The sequence below is a fragment of the Falco naumanni genome, chromosome 5 (genome assembly GCF_017639655.2).
Source record: "Falco naumanni isolate bFalNau1 chromosome 5, bFalNau1.pat, whole genome shotgun sequence".
NCBI lineage: Eukaryota > Metazoa > Chordata > Aves > Falconiformes > Falconidae > Falco > Falco naumanni.
In genome coordinates this window covers 87,355,307-87,367,758 of record NC_054058.1, presented here as the reverse complement: position 1 = coordinate 87,367,758, position 12,452 = coordinate 87,355,307, and the positions used below count along the sequence as shown (strand labels likewise).

Below are 12,452 nucleotides of genomic sequence, written 5' to 3'. Positions count from 1 at the left end.
GACCACAACTCTTTGAGTGTGACCATACAGCTAATTCCTTATCTGCTGAGTGCTCCATCCGTCAGATCCATGTGTCTCCGGTTTAGAGGCAAGGATGTTGTGTGGGACAGTGTCAAAAGCTTTGCACAAATCCAGGTAGATTACATCAGTTGTTCTTCCACTATCCACCAATGCTGTATCCCTGTCATAGAAGGCCACCAAATTTGTCAGGCATGATTTGTCCTTGGTGAAGCCATAGTGGCTGTCAGCAACCACCTACTTATTTTCTGTGTGCCTTAGCATAGTTTCCAGGAGGATCTGCTCCATGATCTTGCCAGGCACAGAGATGAGACTGACCACCCTGTAGTTTCCCAGGTCTTCCTTTTTTCCCTTGTTAAAAATGGGCATTATGTTTTCCCTTTTCCAGCCACTGGGAACTTCACCACACTGCCACAACTGCTCAAATACGATGGATAGTGGCTTAGCCACTTCATCTGTTAGTACCCTCAGGACCCATGAATGCATCACATCAGGTCCCATGGGCTTGTGCACCTTCAGGTTCCTTAGATGTTCTCAAACCTGATCTCCTACATCAGGCAGTTCTTCATTCTCCTGGTCCCTGCCTTTTTTTTTCTGTGACTTGGATGGTGTGGCTAGTGCACTTGCCGGTGAAGGCTGAAGCAAAAAAGTCGTTGAGTACCTCAGACTTCTCCATATCCCAGGTAACCAGGTCTTCCATTTCCTTCTGGAGAGGGCCCACATTTTCCCTAGTGATCCTTTTCTGACTCTACTTGAGGGCTGCACACGATTCTCCCCAGACAAAAAGGGGATATGTTGACCAGGAGAAGTGTTGCCCCACAGACAGCATACAGACCTCCTTCTCAAAGAAGGATAGGACATGGCACACAAGACACCTGCCTGCAGTACAGGCATCCTACTCTTTGCTGGTCACTGTGGACACAGTTTAGAAATAAAGACGGTTAACCAGTGGTTGTTCAATTATCTGTAACCTCTCTGCATTTCTCTGTGCTCTGCAGTTCTGCACTGGTACAGTAAAAGAAGTGAATGTTACAGCCTATAGAAACTGAACCTAATTACATGCAACTGTTCTAATTTATGTTTGACACTGCTAACTGCCTCCCATGGGTAACAGGGGCAACACTGACATATCCTTAATGTCAGCGTGTACTCGCCAAGACCTGAATAGAGCTTGTAAATTGGAGCACAGTTTGCTTAATATTGTTAATAGTAATTGTGATCAATTTTCTAGCATCTAAATTCATCAACATGACTGTAACGGCTAAAGCTTGGCTTAAAATCCATTCCAGGCTATCAGTATTTGTGGGTCTTTTGCCCTGGTATACTGCTACATTTATTTGCTTACATTTATTCAATTCATTTATGTATGTGGAAATGACCTTGCTATGTGATTTTAATGTTTTTTGGAAATGAATTTTTGCCCTATCTAAGGACATATTGCTCAGGTGTTCAGTCTGTGCAAATCAGAATCAGCCTGTTATTAATCACAATTTCGTAGACCTGCTTGGAAAATAATAGTGTTGATAGGGAATTTTATTATTGTTTTCCTGCACATTATTCTAGATTATACACAGTTCAGAGAACACATGCTGTGCTCTGCCTTTCTTAGAAAGGGGTAATGGGTGTGACTCCTTGCTAGTGGTAGAAATAATGCAGTATTGTGCACAACTACATGAGCCAACTCTAAGCAAACCATCTTGGATACTGGGAGCAACCCAAGTTCTGACTGGGTTAAAATTATGGCTCATAAAATGCTGGCACCTGAGCGAGTTCATTTAGAGCCAACATCAGCGTGCCCATATGACACTGCACTGTACCATCCAGAGAAACTTTGAGGCCCAGGGACTTGGGGCATTTCTGGGTAGCAAACACGGGAGTTTTGAGAACCTAGGACTTGAGGTTATCTGTTTGGCTAAGTGTCCAAAACCAGTGCAGTAGTACCTGACCAATAGCTTGGCTGCATGATAATGCTGATGGTGTAAACTGGTGAAGACCCTTTCCAAGCTGTTGAAGCTATTGGTTTTGGAACATCTACCCTGGAAAGCAATAAAAGCAGCCCTGGATGACTCAGCCAGAATTCCTTCTGATGATACTAGTTGCAATACAATTCCCTTTGCAACCGTCAGTCTCTTCAGTTTACTTGTATCTTTGGCAGAAATCTTGCCCTTGAACAGTCATTACGCAAGAGAAAGACTACAAAAGCAGTTCAGAAAAGTCACCTTCTGGTAAGACCTAAATGTCTTTTATAGAAGTATTCTCCTAATCTGAGTATACACATAGTAATTGCCTATAAACCAACAGCTCTTTTTCTTTCAGGTATTCTGCAATATAAAGAAAATAGATACAACGGAGTGAGAGTTATTTTTGACTCAAGATGTCCACACCAACTTGAGTAAAAGTAATGTATTTCAAGGAATAAGAAAAGAGGCACTGACCTACTCAAACTTGTGTCTTCATGATTCTACTACATGGTAAATCACTTTCACACCTTCACATCTTCACAGTATTTTTGAAGTAGTGTTTGGTCTTTGATTCCCAGCTTTTAAAAACCTGAGATGCAGACCAAAATTCTTGCTTGTCTGTCTGCTTACCTAGTCTTCAATATATTTTTTTTTTCGATAAAAAGAGGACCTGAGCTTCTCTAGATTTTATCAGCTTTCCTGATATGCCATTATGTTTCACAAAAAAAGCAATACAAAGCTACCACCTCAAATTGTCAAATAGTATCAGGTGTACTCAAAGGTTCATGCATGTCCATGACTGGCCTATCTTGTGGATTAAACTCTGTCCATGCTTCTAGACAAAGAGCTGAGTTTGTTTAAAATAAGATTATTTTAATCTTGTAAGACAGCACAAATTTGAACCCCAACGTGTATGTCTTTTGGACATATTATTTTATTTCAAGGAATTGACAGAATTCCAGGACCCTTATTTCCCTTAGCATGGAGATGGGGAAGAAAGAGTAACTCTCTTTCCCAGGGATAATAAATAAGATGCATTTCCTTAGTAATGTAAGTTCCAGCCTGTGTGGGACTTCGGACTTGTCAGCACAAAGGGTCCTCATACACGGTCTTGTGTCCGTGCATGTCCATTGTGTTAGAGCTCAGCAGTCTGGGTTGGCTTTTATCTTTGCTTTTAGAAATGTAAGCACAAGGGGTTTACAGTAGGAAAAACAGTACTTCACAAATGTAACATTTAAACAGGCTAGTAATCATGTATTTTTCCTTGCTGCAGTGGGTTTGCATCAGGCAAACATATTCTGCCCTTATGTGTTCTGTTGTTAAATATTTATGTAAAATACCAATAACTATTTTTAAGAGTGCTATTTAAACTTGTTTACTGATTAAGGCTCCCTCCCGCCCAAACTGGAGGTCTGACTATCCTGTTTTGCATAGCACTTTTGCTATCTCACACTAGTACATGGATCATGAATGAACAGGAAGAAGATGTAGATGAAGTCTTGGAATCAGCAGCACAGAAACCTACATAACCAGGCCAGAACAGTCCAAGACAACTGTCACAACTAAGCTAGAAAACACCTCAAAAGATCACTCAGTCTGTCTTCCTGCTGAAGAAAGCTCTACCTATTGTACTCCTGACAGTTCATCTAATTTATTCTGAAAGACCTTCAGACCTGGAGATTTCATGATCATCCCATACAATCATTTCAGTGCTTCACTATTTGTATTATTAGGAAGCTCTTCTTAACATCTTAAATGAAGTTCCCTTGTTGAAATTCAAACCCATTGCATTTGGTCAACAGCGTGCACGTGGACCATGTTGTCTGGGCTGGCAGACTTCAAAGTATTTGAAGACTACTAATAAGATTTTCCTCTCTCTTCCCTTATCTAGGCTAAATAGCCCTACTTCTTTCATTTTTCCCTCCTAAGCCATGTTTTCTAATCAATTGCTCATTCTTGTTGCCCTCTTCCTGATGGACTTCCATTGCTCCAACCTTCTTTTGAAGTTCCTTACCTAGTCCTGGGCAGAAAACTCCAAGAAAGACCTTGCCAGGGCGAACCATTGCTCATCTTAGAGATCACGCTCCTGTTTGTCTGATTTTGTTTTCCTACAGTATGACTGCTGATTCAAGTTCAGGCGGTGATTCAATGCAATTTCTACAACTTCTTATAAGGAACATTTTTTTAACCCCTTTCTGACTTACCTAGATCATTCCTTCCAACAGTACAACTTTGGTCTTGTTTTTATAGGCATGCTGTTTTTTTTTCTCCAGATCATTTCTTCAAATAATCAAAATTATTTTGAATTCTGGTCCTATCTTCAAAAGTGCTTTCGGGCCCTTCCAATGTGATTTTATCTGAGGATCTAATTAACATATCCTTTTTTCTATTAGTTGGAATTTTTCATTGAAAATATTAATTATCAGGTCCAAGACACACATCTGTCAAGCTTCACTAAATACATCCTTACATTTAAACAGTGAACAAGGAGGTGAGAGAACAATCTGTGGTAGTTTACAAATTGAGCCAATTTACTCCTCTCCAACCCGAAACAAGAGGACAATCAGTGATCAGACTATGACTCAGGTGCAACTTGGCTTTTCATGTTCTTCTGAGGCCTATGTGATCAGTCACTACACTAGATATGTAATGGAGTCTACTGTAAGTCTTTTCCTGGAAGGAGCAAATCCTGTGCACTGGGATATTAAGTAGAGCTTGTGGTACAGTGACAAGGAAGATGAAGAAGTCAACATTAGAAAATGAGATGAAAGAACATGAAGGGTATTGCAAGGTTCCTTGAGTGTGTCCAAGGGGAATTTTTCTAAATGAAATTTGGAGCAACTCTGACTGCATGCTGGAGTTAAAGGAAGAATGTATATTGAATATTAGACAGACGTCCAACCGTGAGTGTTGGACAGATGTCAGAAACATCAGAGAAATCAGAAGGACCAGAAAGTGAGCTGTGAGAGGGATCACCATGTTCTCTTCCACAAGGCAGGAGAAAAGAAGGATTCAGGGTTTTTTTAGTCCAAGGAAGAGAAGGTTTTACAGTGAGGATATGACTTAGCAATGGAACTTTAGAGAAAACTGGGCAGAAAGAAGTTTCAGTTCAGTAGGGAGACTGGAGAGATGTCTTTACAGAGGTTGGAAAAGACAGCAATGACAGATACCAAGGTTCAAGGACTGATTACCCAGTGAAGTGGTTTACCTGCATAAAATTATTTACTTTATGAATAAAAAAGAAAAGAAGAAGCAATAAGTAGTTTAATCCTTCTGAAACTTGATCCAGACCCACAGAAATCAATGGATAAGCTACACTGACTTCATGTGGTTTGGAATAAATCCCTTAGAGTGTGCCATTGAAACATTACAGGATGAATTAATCCCTGGTGTAATTTTATTAAAGCAAATTGAATTTATCCTAAGGATCTGTTATTTCAAATATACATTCATTCTTTCATTTACACATTCTCCCTTTTCATTGATACAAGTGGGATCTCAGTGTGCTGTAAACCGTGTGCTTACTGGAAAAAAGACAGGAAATGTACACTGTGAAGAACATTAGCTAAGAAAAAATAAGGTTTCAAAAAATATTTGTTCCAGCATATATTTTTAAATACCTTTCATAATTATGAAACTTCCAAAAAAAAAAAAAAAAAAAAAAAAAAGGAAAAAAAAAAGCCACAGAAAAATCCCCCATACACCATCAGGGGGCCACTCCTCATATTCCATTAGATTTGAGGTTCCTATCTGATGAAAACGGCACTGAGCTGGAACAAACAATGCGTCAGGGATGATTATGTAACATGAGATGAAGAAATATTTCTCAGCCCAGTGCCAGGAAAGCTACAGGCAATTCTGGAAGTCACATGCTTTCTGGTGGGGTTTTTTTGCATTTCTGTTTTTGTGTCTTGTACAAAAGGGTAGCCCTGTTTCGGAAGTCAAGTTGCAGGAGGAAACAGCCAGTAGAGAGGATCTTTTCTGTGTTTGTGAATTCTGGTTGAACCACAATGAGCACATTCTTCCTTCCCTCTTTTGTGTGTGTTTGGAGTTTTGTTCTTCTAGTAGTGAAAGTTAAATGGATAGAAAGGCGTCAATGGGGACATTGTTGAACTGACCTCTGGTGACCATCTGAAAACAAACGAGGGCCACAAACAAGATGGACACTGCCCTAGCTAGCCATATCTGCATCTATTTTCAGATTAATTATTGTATAGTGGATTCTGTGTTATCGTGTTTTGCTCACAGTGTCATTAAAGACTAAATGTCGGGGGGGGATGGGGGGGGGGGATGGACACAGACACGGACAGGACCAAACCAAACCAAACAAGGGATTTTACATAGTAGTATACAATATGTCTGAAAAGCAGTGATAAAAGGATAATTAGAGCTATGAAAAATTTAAATGCGATTGAAAACAGATTGTTGTGAACACAACTGTCAGTTTCAGCTGTCCCAAACTGGCAACACCACCTCTGTGTGAGGAAGGCAGGGGCTGAACAGGTCCTAAACCTCAGTGCAAAATTCAATCAGTCCATGGACGGGTTGGTTACACAAGGCTGGCAGAACGACTATCACACTAAGCAGATCTGCCTAACCCCATAGCCTGAAGTTAGTCCCAAGCTTCAGTTGTGTAAGATACTGGATCAGAACCTATGAAAATTGCGTTTAGAACTAGGATCCTTCTATACTAGCATGCATCCACTAATTTTTATCTTGATAACTTCCAAATTTTGCACAAGTGTCACTAACTTCAGTCTGTGAAAGACTTAATTAAGTTACCTCAAAACATTGTCACGTGCCATTTGACACTTCAGCATTTAGATGGTCAGTGACAGCTGGATGTGATGTGGGACCTGTAAGAGACAATCTTCTTCCAAAAAGGACAGCCTGATGTAAGAGGAACAGCACTGTACATTCCTGCTCTGGTAGCTAAATCCCACCCTAATCACCAAATTCAGATCACAAAGGAAAACACCTGTATTCAGGTATGTAGGTATGCAAGATACCACCTGGACACCTAAGTATCACTCTTAAATTTCCATTGACAGTAGTGATCAAATCTCAGTTATTTACAAGGACAGTTTAGCCACATATTTAATGTCTGCACAATTTGGTTTTGGTGTCTTGATTTGAGGGCTAAACAGGGTTCATATCCTGCCAGTATTTCTCATGTTAGGTTATAGCTTAGCCACCAACACATCAAATTCTTGTAGAAGCAGCTAACTATTGTGTTGAAACCAGAGTTATAGTGAGTCAAAACTTCGGGACAGTACATGAAACAAGCCTATTCTTATTTATTTCTCTCTTGGGAACTACTTAGATGCTACAAAATAGACACTAAATATTAAGTTTCAGAGAGCTATTTCAAACTTGCACCTTAACCCAGATTCATTTGCGAAGTAGGTAAATAAGATTAATTAGTTGGAGGATTACGTTTTGTGTTGTGGAAGTGAAAAAAATAATTGTCTGATCATGTGAATCACTGGTAGTATCTAGCAAAAGCCTTTACTCATGCCTGTGGGTAAATCAGGTGATCAGGAAAAAACAAAGATAGCTAAGGGACAGGTGCAGGAGGAGCTTCCCATCTACTGAATCAGGAATCTCCTATGGGCGCTGTAGTGTTTTGTCTCCCTGTTTTCCATAAAGTCACTTTCTTTCCTCAGAAAAAGAGAAGCAACCTCCCCTTCCCCCACCCCCAGAAGAAAAAAAAGGAAAAGAAAGGAAAAAAAGTGGGATTGATTTTTTTAGAGAACATCTTTCCTTTCATTGTTCTGTGTTCTTTTCTATGGAATGACCCTGGATAGCAAAAACAAAACACAAGACAAAAATGATCCTTTCATTCTCTTCTATTGCACTCTAAAACAGATGGTGTTTTTGACTCACGTTATAAGTGGTATATAAGGAATGGTAAGATTTTTATAGAAAATCCCAGGTAGTTTCCTCCCAGGTTTTTTTCTTTTTGTTCATTGTCCTTTACTTACCATTAATGAGGAAACTGATATCAAGAGAGATATGCATTGTCTTTTATCACTTTTAATTTAAATATAGACAGCCACAGCCTGGCTTCAATCCCACAAACTATCCAAAAGGTATGATTCAAGTATATTATGTATCCTTATATTTTGAAAACCCTTTAAGCAGTTTTTTTATTTAATTTTTTTCTTCCACAGCTGATGATCCAGTGGCTCAGGGAAGGGTGGCCACCAAACAGAGAGACTTTCCTAACTTCACAGACATCTTGCGAACACCTGACAATGCCAACAAAAAGAATAATTGAAAAAAATGCCAGAAGGATGTATTAAACATTCTTGATTGAGGAATGGATTAAGCTACTTTTTTTAAACCTAAATCTGAGCATATTTGTGTTCTGAGGACTTCAAGGCTACAAACACTGCCCCAAAATCAGACAAAACAGGTCAGATTATTCTCTCAGTTATATTGTTATACAGGACATCTGTATTGAATTCAGTAGATTTATGGGCAGATGTAAACCCAGACAGTCTCCACCAAAGAATATTTAAACCCTAGATTAAATGTTCTTAGCAAATTTTGAGTCTATGCATATTAACAATTATAATATTTATTTAATGTTTTCTTTTAATATCCATTTCAAATGCACTGTTTGGTACTTGGAATGTACTTCAGCAATGAAAAGTACTCATGCCTCCCTAACAGGAATAACGCCTCTAGAAAATTTTCAAAAATAATGTCACATTATCTTGAGCCCTGGGGTGGTTTGGCCACCAATGAACTGCTTTTCTGGGAAGAAAAAAGAATGGAGAGGAAGTATAGCCTGAATTTGTGCTGTGTATTTGCTACTCTTTGAACTGCACACAAAAGGTGGTTCAGATCAGTAGCATCCCTAAAAGGCATCACAGTTGAGTACTGAGAGTCCAACCACACTGTACTGTGAGCATAGAATCTATTACTATGGCTTCTGTGGCTCAAAGTTAAAGGTGATTTTTAAGAACAAGTTAATTACTATTAGTTTTCCTCCTGCTTCACACCATAATCAGATCATTTGAAACACCCTAAGCAGATATTAGGGTGTATTACCATGTGTCTTCAGGAAAATCTAATGAGAGGAACCAGTAGATAGTAAGCAAAAACATTGTTGTTATTTATGTGCTGACACAAAGTGCAGTTCAGCTCTGTTCTAGGGATTTTATGTACACTTGGGGGAGAAGACTTGTTTTCTGTTTGCAATACTTCAGGCTGACTGGAGTGAGGAATCCTCATTTCACAGAGAGGAAACAAAGCATTTGCTGAAAAAAACTTCACTGAAGCAGCTATTAAGCCCAGACCATGGTCCATATATGAAGTAAAAGACCTCAACAGCGGTCATCTTCCAACTAGAAAAAATCAGAGTGCTGCCACAGAACACTTCATGGGTAGTAACATTGAGCGTGAACTGGTAACTCCACTGAAGATAAATATGTGTGCTTGTTGCTTATTTTCTTAATGATGGCAATAGAGACTCCCTCTGTAGAAATTGCAGGATGTGTCAGCTAGAATGTATATATGATTTAGTCTACTGTACCTTTGCCTATGTAGTTGCTTTCTGCATACCAATTTATCTCTCTGAGAGAGAATTTCAGACTTGCAACAGATTAACACAGTTCTCCTGTACTGCTTTTATTTAATATGCAATATAAACAAGTGGTTCCTCTTCTGGGCCCAAACATGGAATTCCCCCAGAGCTACCCTGGAAAAAATGAGCACACCTAAGATGAACAAAATTCAAATGAAAATCAATAAGCATAATGATTCCATCACTGTCATTTCCTGAGTCCTCGGGATAGCCTCCGTTTTAAAAAAGGTCACTTAGATTTGAGGTTTCAGGGTTGAGTACTCTTCAGTGCTTACTGCCTAGCAGAATTTCCAATCTAGTCTGAGGTTACCAGGTGAGTGAAGGGAATTCAACACCTGAAAACTAGTGGTCCAAAAAGGGGGTTGGTTTTAACCATTATTTGAATACTGTGCTTGCCTCACACTCACAGTGGGGAAAACTATTCATCACAACTTTTCATCATCTCTTCCATATGTAGATGAATGAGAAATGTAAAAGCATGTGCAGTAGCAAAAGTTACATTGTACGCCTGGAGTTCTACTCTAATGCCTATTTTTATTTGTTCATGATTCTATATACATCAGCGGAAAATATTATTTTCTATATTGTAAGTGAGCATACATCTCTGACTTCTTGTAAATTTTAATTTTAGGTATCATCCTCAAGTGATTCATATTTTATGTGAAAAAAATAAAGTTCCACTATGATTTAGATATATTTTTCTTAAACATGCCAATATATCAAAACCAGAGAGATACTGAAAGCCTTCTTTTCCAACTCCTCTATTGATCACCCAGAAGCAGATAAAATGGAATTCAGGCTACTCCCTAAGGAAGTACAGATGCATTCAAAATCTCTCACTCCAGCTAATAGTTTGTTATGTCAAAATGAAATCAGAAAACTGACTGAATTTATTTGCCCTTTCAAGGACATGTTCCTGCACACAGCATGATCTGTGACCTGTAGTAAATCAAGCATGCATAACGATGAATGAACTTACTACTTTTGTATGCTGCCTCCCTTCAGTTAAACAGATGTATGGTTTATCTCAGCAAATATTGTCCATCAACCAGAAGTTGATATACTTCTTTTTCTTTTAACTAGAACACCACCACCACCACCCCGACAGTAAATTATGTTACTGTATCTTCCTAGGTAAAATATATTTTTGCATTATTTTCTCCTTAGCTGTTTCTTTCCTGGTTAATCTTCCTATATTACTATATTTCTTATGAAACATACTGGCCATTGAATGAATCTAGTCTGGAGGCTGGACTGGACACAATGATTAAGGAATAATTAGCATAAAACAGGTCCTGATATGCTTCTGTCTTGTTTTTGCACCAGCAAGAACTAACACTAAAAGGAGGAGGAAGGAATCCAGAAGGGGAGGCAGGGAGGGAACGTGTTATTGAAGATTGGTTTGATGCTTACATTAATGGAGTAAGATGGTATTTGAGCAGGCACATGCATGTTTTATCATTTTCTGCTTTTAAAGTAGATTAATATTTGTTTAATTTTGCTTCAATCTCTATAGACTTGAACAATGATACACTGCAGTTCAAATCTCCAAAGCATGTCGCAAACACTATTCTGCAGCTTCAGAAGGGGGGGAGCAGCAAGAGATAACTGCGTCTAATAGCTGATGAGGAACAGAATTTGGGAAAAGAAAATAAAGGGAAGCTTTATCCAGTTCACATTGCAACAGATTTAAGTCAGTCAGGCACATACTTGCATGTTTGAAGGCCACTACAGTCAAAACAGGACGTTCAAATCTTGTTGTTATTTATAAAATACTGGAATGTATGAGCCCTGAACATATTAGTTCAAGGCCAACAAAGCTCTCAGTGGTTTATGTCTGAATTTGATTTATGTATATAAGAAAAAGTTTATTTCTTCTGTGAAAACACAAGAGGTTTCTCAGAGGGTTTCCTATGACCAGGGCACTCTAGGTCATCATGGCATCATCTGGAAATGCCTGTAACTGCACATGCCTGCTTTGGTGACACTCCACAATGTGGAATGTACTTTTGCAAAAATGAAACATTTCCTTAGATCCAAAGGCAGCTATAAAAAATTACCTGAAAAAAGTGAAAATGACAGTGCAATTTGATGGGTGGATGTGGACACACACATTGATAATATAAAGAACAATAATGAACAAGATGGGATGGATTTCACTTGGTCGAATTTTCTTCTCAACATCTATGAAAAAAAGAGACAACATTTTCAACACCTTTTAGTAGTCCTGTTAGGTGAGACAAGGAGGTCTGACTTTGTCGATGCTGCAGCTTGAGTTAAAGGGCTCCCTTTTTTCCTCCATCCCCCCCTCCCACTGTTACAGTGGCACCAGCAATTCAGAGCTTTGCCAGGCTGCTTCTGTTTTCTGCTCTCCATCACGCAAGCAGTTATTAGCTTCTAAGGACTGGGCATGAGAAAGAAATGTGCCCACTTCTCACACTGGTCCAGGGCTCCGAGCTACCCGTGCACATTATTTGGGCTGTGCTTGGTGCTTGAGTAGCTCTTCCCTTGATCCCCCAGGAAAAGCAGAGGCATCAGATGCAGCTGCAAATTGCTGGCTGGGTTATGCTGAATAGGGTAAAATTCATCTTAGCGCAGGGAAACATTGCACACCTAAACAGGGCTGCAAGACTGAAGAAGTGAAAAGCAGACACGAGGTGAGGTATTATGGCAAGTGCTGGAAAATTTTGGTGTGTGCCCAGAGAAATGAACCTTAGAAAGATTTGGCAATGTAGAGAAAAGGGGAGAAATGTCTGGTCCTTTTCGCTCTCTCCAGCAGTAGAGGGTGAGAGAGAAGTAAGGTCAGCAGATGAGCTGGTGAAAGGGGAAAAGTTAATCCTTCAACCTCAGCTCTACAACTAGCATCAGGCCCAAAACCT

General features: G+C 39.3%; 1 long non-coding RNA gene across 1 annotated transcript in view; it reads left to right on the top strand.

The window, feature by feature from the left end:
* Positions 1-10,265, top strand: part of LOC121089531 — a 38,026-nt gene extending 27,761 nt beyond the window's left edge. Inside the window, exon 2 of the long non-coding RNA XR_005828248.1 lies at positions 8,153-10,265. This is a non-coding gene — a long non-coding RNA (uncharacterized LOC121089531). The remainder of the gene's footprint in view (positions 1-8,152) is intronic.
* Positions 10,266-12,452: the final 2,187 nt, after the last annotated feature.